We start from the raw sequence: 12,178 nt of genomic DNA on the forward strand, positions 1-12,178 counted from the left end.
GCAAATCGTCCGGGACAAACGTCACACTTAAGGTTCGAAGGCATTGTTAGAAATTTAAGCGAGTTAACAGTTTGGGCAAATATTAAAAGCGCTTTCGAAATAACTTAAAGTGTGACCATAAATTGAATTGGATAAAAATTGTGCATGAAAATTAGATACTGCTGTCTCAGATGCCTCCAACACTGGGAGTTCACTCCCACAGGGTCTTGAAAGCGCCTCAAAGACCAATCTCTTGTCCTGAGCCTCGGTCACGAGAGATACTATCACAACCCGGCGCTTTTCAGCTATTGTCCTCGAAGTTTTGTCCCATAGAACGGGGCCGGCGTAGTCACTCAGAGCAGAGCTGGCAAGGGAGGAGAGGAACCAGCAATTCGTTCCCACTTTCCGAAACGTCTAACCCAACTCTGCGACCCTTTCGAGGCCTGGCCAGTGGTACCTGTCACCAGGTGCTCTCCACCAACTCTAGAGAGTATCAGACGCCCTTCCTGAGAGACCAAAAAGCTGAAATATTCCTTGAGTATAAGAAAAACCCTCAGAAACATCACCTAGAAACCGGGAGGTACAACCTCAAATGGCCCACGGAAGACATCTCTTTCAGGAGAAAACAAGAACCAGCTGTTATGCAGAATAGGGATGGGAGTACCGTCGATAGAGGGGAGGGACGGGGATCTCACACCAACAACTGGTTCCCAGGGAGGCTTTTTTAGTGTACAGGTCGCCACACTCCTCTACACCGCAGGCCTAAATAATTAGGCACGGTCCAACTGACTAGGACCCTGGAACTCCAGCCATTGTCTCATAAAGAGATCCTCTGCCTGCAGTCCAATCCACCACTGCTACTGCCCAGAGGCTTCACCGTGACCCTGGCACGGGAGACAGATCAGGTATTACACCTTGTCCAAGGGTGACCTGAGACATTGCAGGGCAGGGACGTCTAGTTCCCTGAGGTGAAAACACTTCACCCGTATACCAGGGTAAAGGTAAAGTTGGGGGCATACGCTGTAGCAGCGCGTGGCCTCGGTGCTCATCTCCTTAACGTTGGCCCTTGAGCCTATGGTGGAAGGGAGCCCATTACCCCGGGACACAGGGTCAGTGTGACTTCCGGGTTACCACAGTTTACCCAGGTTTCCCAGGTACCCATTTATCGACCAGCCTGAGAAGGAGGATGAACACCTGGGTGAGCAGCACGTTGACTGCCCGGGCCGGGATTCGAACCCGGGCCCGCGGAGTAGAAGCCAGGCACGCTGATCGCTAGACCACTGAGGCGTATTGGCGCCCAATCTCAAGTGAACCCACTCACAATTGCACACAATTTTTTTTTTCTTGTAAATTTCTTGATAACAATTTATGTTTAAAAACAGCAGATTTTTTTATTTCACCTTCCACCCTAACCTCCTCAGAAATAAATAAAAGTGACAAAATCATAGCCTTGAGGCAGTAATATTCAGCCCCAGCATAAAAAACTATACTGCTGCCCTATGAAAGGCATCTTTTAACTCTGATGTGGTAGGTGACTGTGGTGGAGCAGCTTCATTGTCATCCCTTGCAGTGACAGGTGTCATAGGGCCAGCAGATGATGAAGCAGTGGCAGGTGTCATAGGGCCAGCAGATGATGAAGCAGTGGCAGGTGTCATAGGGCCAGCAGAGGATGAAGCAGTGGCAGGTGTCATAGGGCCAGCAGATGATGAAGCAGTGGCAGGTGTCATAGGGCCAGCAGATGATGAAGCAGTGGCAGGTGTCATAGGGCCAGCAGAGGATGAAGCAGTGGCAGGTGTCATAGGGCCAGCAGATGATGAAGCAGTGGCAGGTGTCATAGGGCCAGCAGATGATGAAGCAGTGGCAGGTGTCATAGGGCCAGCAGATGATGAAGCAGTGGCAGGTGTCATAGGGCCAGCAGAGGATGAAGCAGTGGCAGGTGTCATCGGGCGAGCAGAGGATGAAGCAGTGGCAGGTGTCATAGGGCCAGCAGATGATGAAGCAGTGGCAGGTGTCATAGGGCCAGCAGAGGATGAAGCAGTGGCAGGTGTCATAGGGCCAGCAGATGTTGAAGCAGTGGCAGGTGTCATAGGGCCAGCAGATGTTGAAGCAGTGGCAGGTGTCATAGGGCCAGCAGATGTTGAAGCAGTGGCAGGTGTCATAGGGCCAGCAGATGATGAAGCAGTGGCAGGTGTCATAGGGCCAGCAGATGATGAAGCAGTGGCAGGTGTCATAGGGCCAGCAGATGATGAAGCAGTGGCAGGTGTCATAGGGCCAGCAGATGATGAAGCAGTGGCAGGTGTCATAGGGCCAGCAGATGATGAAGCAGTGGCAGGTGTCATAGGGCCAGCAGATGATGAAGCAGTGGCAGGTGTCATAGGGCCAGCAGAGGATGAAGCAGTGGCAGGTGTCATAGGGCCAGCAGAGGATGAAGCAGTGGCAGGTGTCATAGGGCTAGCAGATGATGAAGCAGTGGCAGGTGTCATAGGGCCAGCAGATGATGAAGCAGTGGCAGGTGTCATAGGGCCAGCAGATGTTGAAGCAGTGGCTGTTGCCGGAGCAGCTGATGGTATCTTTACCACAAGTAATGAACAATGTGCTGGGATGGTCTCTAGCAATACAGCAGCGGGGCTGTGTAACTTAACACCTTAACTGCGGATTTCCTACAAGAAAACATCACCAAACTACAGAAATGGAACAAAAAGTGGCTGCTACAATTTAGTGAAGAAAATGTAGTCCTACACTTGGGAGGGGATATCCAGCATACCAATACCACATGGGAAACACTCCACTATCCACCGCAGAGGCAGAGAAAGACCTGACTATGTTACCAGGCTACCAGTGAAAGCCAAATCCATGCCAATCGTATCGAACAGGTTAAATAGGCAGTTGAAGAAAAAGGGTCTTAAAGGTGAAATATTACTTATTAACAGAATTATTCCACTATTTGTTATTGGTTGTAAAGTAATTGACTGATAAAGTGTGTATCTACAAAGAATATGAATTTAAGAGTGATTAATAAATTGTTTTAATGATAATATAAAAGTTTTTGCCACAAACAAACAGGCCAGTCAATATTTCTCTGCTGCTTGACTGCTGCTGTTGCTGTCCTATCCCTAGCACATCATGTCAATGCTGAATGGCTCTGGTACCCTTCAAATACATGAGACGAGCACCCTATGATGTCATACACCAGTTTATCTACCACAGTTAATTTCATAGTTAGGTAGGCGCCTGTGTATCTGTGGTGCCACAAGTGTAGGGCACTCAGGTGCTGGGGGAAATGTCATTGTTATGAAAGGGCAAGGGTAAACCAGTGTATGCTGTGAAGCCTTGGTGTGGAGGTTCCCTGTCTGAACTGTGCAGCTAATCCCCCATACAGTGAGGGCAGTGAGGGACTTTTTTACTCCCTCAGGGGCTGTGCAGCTGAGAGAGTGGTGTACATGAGTGTGAATGTGTGAGTGAGTGTGTGGCTGTCTTGGCTACCACCCTTCATTGGGGGGAAGACAGCCAAGGTATTTAGATAGATTGATAGTCATTGACAGATGAACATTAAAAAAATTCTATATCAAATATGCAGTTCACTGCTATGAACTTATTAACTTTAAGCTGAAATAAAGGCATTGTGGCCAGTATAGCTGCATTCTGTGAGCACATAAAAAACTAACTAATATAAGTTTTACATTTAAAGACATAACAACTCAAAAAAATTACCAGTCTGCCGCTGCTCATTCTTGCACTTGGCAATGCGAGGCTTCGATTTTTGTTGTACGTTGTACCAACGCCTCTCACAGTCATCCTGCGTACGGGGTCCACTCCCAGGGAAGGCACTGTCAGGGTATAAATGTGAGGCAAGTTTCTTAAATCGTTTCACTATGGCATGCTATTTATTTCCCATACCTTCTCCAATAACATTTAATACATGCTGTGATGGAAAGCTAAATCAGTACCGGCATTTTATTTAAATACATCATAAGACATTACCTTTTTAGTTGTTATGAACATGGCCATAAATACTACTTTTCATTACCTACTTTTCTAAAATGCTTTTCTCTAAGTAGGATGATATTACACAATACAGCTATACAAAAAAAAATCAAAGCATTAATCTTAATTCCATTCTTTTGAGTACTTCTAACCTAACATTATATCACCAGAAACTGTTTAACCAATGCTATCAAAATAATATTTTAATCTTACTGTACCATTCTCATCAAATCTACCTATTCCGATATAGTCTTAACATAAAATACTTGTAAAAGTGTTGAGAGTCTGGCATGCCCCCCCCCCCCCCAAAAAAAAAAAAAAAAAATCTAAATAAGGAATAAATAAAATAACAGGTAAATATGACTTGACTCTCTTACACTAACCCCCTTTCCATCCTAACAAACTTGAGGACCTACCATGTTAGGTTAGGACGTGTTAGGTAGGACAAGTTTAGCAGGAGTTGGTTTACTTATGTTAGATTGTTGAGGGAGTGGGGGTTGCAGCAGAAATGGTCATGATGATGCTATTCACGTGGAGCAGTAGGAAACAGTATGTTCTGTTTAGAAACTCTGTGGTTGTGTTTGTATACAAAAATACCCATTTGACGAGGTTAGGTTAGTTTGCAAGTTAATTGAATCATGAATATGTGAATACGTAACAAAAAAAAACAAAAAAAAGCGTTAACCTTAATTTCATTATCTTGAGTACATTCCAATCTAACATTATAGCAGCATAATCTATTTGACCAATGCTATAAATATATTATTTTAATCTTACTTTACCATTCTCACGAAACCTACCTATTCCCATATAGTCTTGACATAAAGTACTTGTAAAAGTGTCCATAGTCTGGCATGCCTAGCATCAACCCCCCCCCCCCCCCACAATAAAAAAAAATAAACAAATAAAAATAAATAAAGAATAAAAAAAGGGCAAATATGCCTTAACTATCTATACCAACATACCATACCAACAAACTTGGCATGTTAAGTTAGAATGTGTTCGGTAGGACGGGGCAGGTTTGGCATGGTTAGGTTTAGTTATGTTAGGTTGTTGAGGGAGAGGGGGTTGTGGCAGAAATGGTCATAATGAAACTATTCAGATACAGAATGAAAAGGTATGTTCTGTTTGGAAGGTCAGTGATTGTGTTATTATGCAAAAAATACCCAATTGATTAGGTTAGGTTAGTTTGTAAGCTGATTGAACCATGAATATGTGATTACCAACCTTGTTACAGCTTCTGCCACTTCAGTCCACGCTCTCTTCTTATCCTCAGAGGTGATACTCTTCCCACAACACCCTCTGATTATACGTTTTTTTCATGAATTTGATGTAAGAAGACCGTTTCATCTGTCGACCAATTAAACTTACTCCTTTTCTGCGCTGGTTCTCCGGCCCGTAGATGTCCTCATTGTGGCAGATGACGTGGTTATGGTGCGGTAATTTCAGCAGAGCAAGTTGTGACGAAGGAGGGGAGATAATGGTATAGACGAGTGACGAAATAAAAGCAGCCTTTGAGGCTGCTTTTATCTGCCACAAAACTCAACATTTTCTTGTGTTTGCCATTTATTATGTTTTTGTTGTACATTTATACATGTTTTCTATCAGCAAACCTTTATTTTTTTATTATTTCTTTTGAAATATTTACGTAATTCATGTCGGATGTTTACGTTTTGCACGGAGGCGTCCTTAGCAACGAGCCCGCCATAAAGAAGAAGAAGAAGAAGATAATAGTAGCCAGGATTTCCTAATACTTACACTCAAAGTTGACGAGGATAGCTATTACTCTTAATAAATTGAAACTATTAACTTTGATAGTAACTTTAAGGGTAAAAGTTAATAGCTCGTGAGGATACGGGTCCAGGACTTGTATTTTTAACTCTCCTAAACATGAATCCTAAGATAAGATTTTTTTTTACTTCTGATCTCTATGATTACTGTGTGAGCACTTCAATTAGTGCCGTCTGGTGAGTGTTGTACATTTGCAGTATTGTCTCTCCCACGAAACAAATGGGAAGAAGAATCACGAATCTATATCTATTTCAGACTTAATGACGCATCGTTTTTCGCAAATAACTTTTATACAAATAGTTGTTTCAATAAGCCATTTTAGCACAGCTTGTTTGACACAGTCTTCTAATTTGCACTACAGTGCATTGCAAAGTGTATGTCATCAAGGAGCTTACTCTTGGGTTTGAAGGCCATGCTGGTAAGAGCTGAAGGGACATTCGGACAGGGGACGGTTTTACGTGACGAAGTTGTGACGTGTATCACACAACCACCTCTTCCTCCACCTCAGTATCCTCCTCCCTCCCTCCTTGCCTTCCTCCTTCCCCATATCCTCGCCTTCCCCCAAGCCCTCCCAATTTTCTCCTATACTCTCTCTCTCTCTCTCTCTCTCTCTCTCTCTCTCTCTCTCTCTCTCTCTCTCTCTCTCTCTCTCTCTCTCTCCGATCAAAAAACGACCCTCAGCCACGTCCCTCCACCCCGCCCGTGTAAATAGACGCCGTGCATCGCAACAAACCCGTAACCGTGATCCCGCAAGTACCACCACCTCTATTACCAAGCCTCTAGATAACTTAAAAATCCTTAGTTTCAATGCGCGTAGCCTAAGAAACAAATTTGATGAACTGAGATGTCTTGCTCTAACAGAAAATTTTGACATAATTGCTATAACCGAAACATTTATCGACACCACAAATATTGATTTAAGTTCCGAATACAACATAGATGGCTACAGACTCTTCAACAAAGATCGTGCAAACCGTAGAGGCGGTGGCGTCGCCCTTTTTGTCAAAAGCTATTTTCAACCCACTAACAAAACACCAAGAAACAGTAACGTTGAACATTTGTGCGTGCGAGTAAACATTGCAAAAGTCAATTTAAATATATCTGTCACCTACAGACCTCCCGGGCAATCACTCGATGACGACCTTGAAATGTACAGCGTCTTAAGGCAGTCACTTAATAACAACGACTCACTGATATTAGGAGACTTTAACCTCCCCCATATCGACTGGGCGACACTGTCAGGTACAGAAGGCGAGTCACATAGAATGATCGAATTTCTAGAAGAAAATTATCTAAGCCAAATGGTTTCTGAGCCAACTCGACAAAATAATATACTCGACCTTGTTATAACGACCCAAGATAACCTAGTCAGTAATGTCACGGTAGGAGAACACCTCGGTTCTTGCGATCATAAATTAGTGCGCGTCGACATTAGAGCTCAATCATAAGTGACTGAAAATAAAGTAAAGGTGCCCAATTTCAAAAGAGCTAACTTCGTAAAAATCCGACAAAAACTAACAGAAATACAACTATCAGATGACGGCAACGTTGAGGAAGCCTGGGTAAGCTTTAAAAATCCCTTACTCACTCAGCAGAACACATTCGTCCCCTTGTGCGAGAAGTGAATTAACACTAATAAAAGCCCACCGTGGTTTAATAGCGAAATTAAACAATCAGTCAATGAGAGAAAATTGTTTTACAGGTTAAAGAAAGAACAAAGCACGCCCGAAAATATTAGACTTTATAATGATGCCAGGCAACGAGTAAAAAGACTAGTATGTCAGGCAAAGCGTAGATATGAAGAAAATATTGCAGCCAATTGTAAAAATAATCCGAAATCTTTCTTCAGTTACATAAACAACAGAGGCGATCAAAAGTGGTATTGGACCTTTAACAAACAGCGATGGTGCACTAGTGACTGACAGCCAACACATTGCAAACCTCTTAAACAATTACTTTTCCTCGGTGTTTAATACTAACAGTCTTCCTCCCACTACCACCAACACCAGTACTATTGTAAATCTCGAGCATGCATTGCCTAATTTTGAAATAACAACCGATGAAGTCCTTAAAGCTCTCCATTCACTTAAAACAAATAAAAGTCTCGGACCCGACAAAGTATATCCTATATTGCTTAAAGAAACAAAGAGCGAAATACTCTCCTCCCTCACTACCGTATTCAATGTCCTTGCGACAAGGCATCGTCCCTTCGGATTGGAAAAAGGCTAACGCGACACCGATTTTTAAGAAAGGTGACAAAAAAATACCGGGTAACTACCGACCCATTAGTCTAACTTCAATTGTAGGTAAGCTACTCGAGAGCATAATTAGAGACAAAATTGTGAGTTACCTCGAAAGTCACTCATTAATTGGGGATTCACAACATGGCTTCCGTAACAAAAGATCCTGCCTGTCAAACCTACTGACCTTTTATAACGATCTCTTCTCAGTTTATGATGTAACCAAGTCATTGGACGTAGTCTATCTTGATTTTCAGAAAGCGTTTGATAAAGTCCCACATCATAAATTACTTTATAAATTAAAGCAAATAGGCATTGACGGTCAAGTAAACCAATGGATCGCGAATTGGTTGAGCAACAGACAACATAGAGTTGTGATTGACGGATTTAAATCAGAGTGGGCGCCGGTCACTAGTGGCGTCCCTCAGGGCTCGGTTCTTGGCCCAGTGCTCTTCATTATTTACATCAACGATGTGGATGTTGGACTCAATAATCGCATTAGTAAATTTGCAGACGACACAAAGATTGGTAACTCGGTTCTCACTGACGAGGACAGGCAAAGCCTCCAAGAGGATTTGCACAGAATTTCAGCTTGGTCGGATAAATGGGAGATGCCCTTTAACGTAAACAAGTGCCAGGTCCTTCAAGTTGGAACAAAAAATAAGAAGTTCGATTACGAAATGAGCGGCGTTAAACTCACAAGCGTTCAATGCGTTAAGGACCTGGGTGTCAAAATCGCGTCAAACCTCAAATTCTCACATCAATGCATCGATGCAGCAAATAAAGCGAAGAGAATGTTGGGCTTCATTAAAAGAAACTTTTTATTCAAGAATAAAGATGTAATACTTCCGCTCTACAATAGTTTAGTCAGACCCCAATTGTAATATGCGGTACAGTTTTGGTCTCCCCACCATGCAAAGGACATTGCTAAACTAGAAGGTGTTCAGCGTCGAGCAACAAAAATGATCCCTTCCTTGCGCAACAAATCCTACGAAGAAAGGTTTTGCACCCTTAACATGTTCTCTCTTGAGAAACGTCGCCTCCGAGGAAAACTGATCGAATGTTTTAAAATACTTAATGGTTTCACGAATGTAGACAGAACAAAATTGTTTATGATCGATGACACTTTGCGAACGAGGAACAATGGCATAAAACTCAAATGTAGACAAGTAACGTCAGACTGCACCAATTTTTCCTTCACCAACGTTGTAGTGCGAGAATGGAATAAGTTCCCACCATCAGTGGTCCAGTGTAACACGATTGACTCCTTTAAAAACAAGCTCGACCGTCACTTCCTTGAACTTAATATTAACTAGAGTAGAAAAGTAACTTTTTGGAGCCATCTGATTAATGTAAAATCACTTAGGTTTAAGGACAGACCACCTAGTCTGGACCATGGGGTCTGTGTGGTCTGATTTTCTATGTAATTATGTGTAATTCTGTCTGTCTCTCTCTCTCTCTCTCTCTCTCTCTCTCTCTCTCTCTCTCTCTCTCTCTCTCTCTCTCTCTCTGCGTTGTGCATGAGATATGAAGCTATGCACATATCACTTGTCTATAATGGCAGATAGCTCGAGAGTATATGGTAAGTATGGCAGGGAGTTTTTTTTCTTCTTTTGCAAACGATAGCGATTGTTGTACCAGCGTAATTGGGTGTTTCGTAAGTGCTGTATGAGGATTGTTTGGTTATTGTATAAATGTTGACGGTTGTATATGACCCTCTTCCCCAAAAGGCTTGATCGTTTATAGGAGACTGGGTAGAAGTGGGAAAGGAATACGGGCATCATTATCAGACAGTGTTATCACCCTTTAGGTGGTGACATGCCATAAACGAAAAAGGTGTTGTTGGGTGGTTGGGTGGGGATGATTGTGTGAGGAAGGAAAAGTTGGGTATGGGAGAGGTTGGTGAACCAACAAGGGATGAAACCAGAAACTACTGCTCGCTTACATACATGCAGCATGTACTACCAATAGTCACATTTTCCATGTATAGGATAATTAATTTCCTTCGAGTAAAACTGTGTCTCCCCAACTGATAGTCCAACTCAATTTACTTGGTGTTTGAATTCCTTCGGGTATAAATTCCATGGGGTTTAAATTCCTTTGGGTTTAAATTCCTTGGTATTTGAGTTCCTTGGGGTTCAAATTCATTTGGGTTTAAATTCCTTGGGGTATAAATATCTTGGGGTTTAAATTCCTTGGGGTTTGAATTCCTTGGGGTTCAAATTCCTTGGGGTTTAAATTCCTTGAGGTTTAAATTCCTTTGGGTATAAATTCCTTGGGGTTCAAATTCCTTGGGGTTCAAATTCCTTGGGGTATAAATTCCTTGGGGTTTAAATTCCTTTGGGTGCGAATTCCTTGGGGTTCAAATTCCTTGGGGTTTAAATTCCTAGGGTTTAAATTCCTTGGGGATTAAGGGGGGCGACTACGGGGTATTTTTTGACGAATATATTGATTAAATTACATGTTTTTCGCCCAGCGTGGCCGGGAAACTCTAAATTACCATGTGGTGAGGTTTGTTTTCGTAGAATTAAAACCCCTCCCCCCTGGGGGGGCTTTTGCGTCACAGTCGGACATGCTCGTCATAAGACGCTCATGTCAACATATGCGGTATCATTCGTATATAGGTAAAAATTGCATTAGAATATTTTATTTCTTTGTAAATTTTGTCATCTGTTATCCTCTCTTCTTCGCGCGGAGAGGCAGGGGAAAAAGAGAGGTGCCACCGCGCCAGTGCCAAGCGAGACAGACGGGAAGAGTATGTCGTACTTTTCTCTCCTCTCCAGCCCAAAAACGTCCTTACAAATGATGTACAAGCGCAAGGCAAGAAGAAAAAGAGTCACCAACATCAAGCGGGCTTATGGCCCGGCCAAACCTCAGAAAACAAGCAAGAGAGTAGCGTAGAAGCGAGGCACTCCCGCGAGGCACTCCCGCGAGGCACTCCCGCGGCACTCGCGCTACGCGGGAGTGCCGCGGGCCCAGATGCCTGATCATTCTCCAGTAAGTCAAAAAGATATACACAATAATATGTGAAAATTTCATGCCAATCAAATAAATGTAAATGGCAGGACCGGAATGAAATGTAAAAATATCTTTAGGAGCCAATATCTCGAAAATTAGTTTTTTAAACTTAAAATAATTTCACAAAATCGGTAAAAAGTCTGATCGACTTTTGTTAGGTATCAGTTAAAATTACAACTTAAGGGCAATTTTTTGTTGGAAATAGATTTTCAATAATGTCAAAAGAAAACGGGACACAGAGAGGGGAAAATAATAATTGACAAAAGATTGTAATTTTTTTTCTTCAAAGACAAAACAAAAAATAAAAAAGTTACTTCCAACAAAATATAGATAGTTAAACAAAGTTTCTATGGTATTTTTTTTCAAACCGATTAACTGAAAAATAAAGCCTGTGAAACAAAAAAACGAAAAATACGCTTTGTTTGAGTCTCTCCTAAACTTCACCCGAATTTAATAAAATTCACAGAATGTCATACCTTTACAGTAACAAACAACATACTAAGATTTCAAAGCTATTGGACGTACCATATGCGCAGGAGGACCTCCCGTAGTCGCCCCCTTTAAATTCCTTGGTGTCTAAATATAATATGGCTGAAACATCTTAGTGGTTTAATGCTTTGTGGTTTAATTATCTTTGTTTATACAAATTTATGAATATTAGTTTAGCTTTTTCATACCTACATTTTCTTTAGTTAATATTTATCTCTATGTAGCAAAGTTACGGTTTAGTTTTACGTTTTATTCATATTCATACAATTTATCTTGGTTTGCCTTTTGTCTTTTTCATTAGAGTGTCACTTCTTAAGAGTCTGCCTTTCGTCTTTTTCATAAGTGTCATTTCTTAAGAGTCTGCCTTTCGTCTTTTTCATGAGTGTCATTTCTTAAGAGTCTGTCTTTCGTCTTTTTCATAAGAGTGTCATTTCTTAAGAGTCTGCCTTTCGTCTTTTTCATAAGTGTCATTTCTTAAGAGTCTGTCTTTAAAGTGGCTCACGTCACGATAGGGGACACCAACACATTTCTGGCCCAGGACGTCAATGTTATTTTGTTAAGAGGAAAGAACTTGGGGGGGGAGAGAGAGAGAGAGAGAGAGAGAGAGAGAGAGAGAGAGAGAGAGAGAGAGAGAGAGAGAGAGAGATTGATTGATTTAGAGTTTCTTTCATGGCGCC

General features: G+C 42.1%; 1 long non-coding RNA gene across 36 annotated transcripts; it reads left to right on the forward strand.

Moving 5' to 3' along the window:
• Positions 1-1,537: 1,537 nt before the first annotated feature.
• LOC126984179 (uncharacterized) lies at positions 1,538-2,531 on the forward strand. Of its 36 annotated transcripts, none has more exons than XR_007736503.1 (5): positions 1,549-1,627; positions 1,664-1,735; positions 1,772-1,807; positions 2,024-2,383; positions 2,456-2,514. It is a non-coding gene; the product is annotated as an uncharacterized LOC126984179 (long non-coding RNA). The 36 variants fall into 36 exon arrangements; XR_007736502.1 differs by lacking the exon at positions 1,772-1,807 and adding an exon at positions 1,952-1,987 and having other exon boundaries at positions 1,550-1,627; XR_007736465.1 differs by having other exon boundaries at positions 1,550-1,627; positions 1,772-1,879; positions 2,456-2,512.
• The last annotated feature ends 9,647 nt before the right edge of the window (positions 2,532-12,178 follow it).

The sequence above is a fragment of the Eriocheir sinensis genome, chromosome 5 (genome assembly GCF_024679095.1).
Source record: "Eriocheir sinensis breed Jianghai 21 chromosome 5, ASM2467909v1, whole genome shotgun sequence".
NCBI classification, from domain to species: domain Eukaryota; kingdom Metazoa; phylum Arthropoda; class Malacostraca; order Decapoda; family Varunidae; genus Eriocheir; species Eriocheir sinensis.